The 1032-nt window shown below is 36.4% G+C and overlaps 1 protein-coding gene across 1 annotated transcript in view; it reads right to left on the bottom strand.

The window, feature by feature from the left end:
- Positions 1-1032, bottom strand: part of LOC106880052 (glutamate--cysteine ligase catalytic subunit) — a 31341-nt gene that overhangs the window by 17051 nt on the left and 13258 nt on the right. The gene's annotated exons all lie outside the window — the stretch shown is intronic.

Below are 1032 nucleotides of genomic sequence, written 5' to 3'. Positions count from 1 at the left end.
GGAAAATTCAAAACATTTTATTCCTGAGGATTTGATAGTTTTCACGATTGTGGTGTATGCATAATCATGTTGGAGGAATTCTACTTTACGCACAACATAAAACCCCTCATAACATATTTTATTTTCTGGAATTTTTAGAAAAATTTTCGCCAATTTGTGTTCTACACACAGGAAATCATACGACTATGCAAAACCGAAACAAAAAGCAAAAAAAAAAAATAATAATAATAATAATAACAATTATGTTTTTTTATGTGTATTTAGCTGCTATTTTTAGCACATCTCACGATCACCTTATACTGCCCTCGTTTATTTGTCACTGACGTTTTGATGTTTTTCAATATTTTTCTCCCCATAAACACAGTATATTGCTGGTATTTAAACCTCAAAATTTTGATGCCAAACCCCACCCTGAAACTTCCCTTCATTCAGTGATACAGTAAAGCTTCCTTAATCTTTGATCTTGCTAATATATAAAACAAATAGTCCGGATATTCTGAAATACAAAGCTAAGGCAATCACAGTTCATTACAGTACTCAACAGATGTCGTATATCCAGAGTTTATAGGGTCAGACAACTTGATTTTATAGTAAAAAGTTGCTTCCCAACCTTATGGTTCTGGGTTCAGTTCCTGTTGTGTGGCACCTTCGGCAAGTGTCTTCTATTAGTGCTCTGGGCCGACCAAAACCTTGCGACTGGGTTTCGTAGAAGGAAATTGAAAGGAAATTTGTCGTGTATGTGTGTGCGTGTATGTGTGTGCGTGTATGTGTGTGCGTGTATGTGTGTGCGTGTATGTGTGTGCGTGTATGTACGTATAGTTGTCCATCACCACCCCTTGACAACCAGAGTTAGTTTGCTTAGTTGGTTTGCTAAGTTCGTAACTTAGCGGTTTGACAAAGCGAACCAGGCTTAAATAAAATACTGGAGCTGATTCATTTGAATGGGGAAACCTTCAAGGTGATGCCCCAGCATGGCCAAAGTCCAATGACTGAACCAAGTAAAGTGAAAAAAGATTTTATATATATATATAT

Source organism: Octopus bimaculoides, chromosome 27, assembly GCF_001194135.2.
Source record: "Octopus bimaculoides isolate UCB-OBI-ISO-001 chromosome 27, ASM119413v2, whole genome shotgun sequence".
Taxonomy (NCBI): Eukaryota; Metazoa; Mollusca; class Cephalopoda; order Octopoda; family Octopodidae; genus Octopus; species Octopus bimaculoides.
Note: the sequence above shows the minus strand (reverse complement) of the source record. Positions and strands in the feature narration are given on the sequence as shown.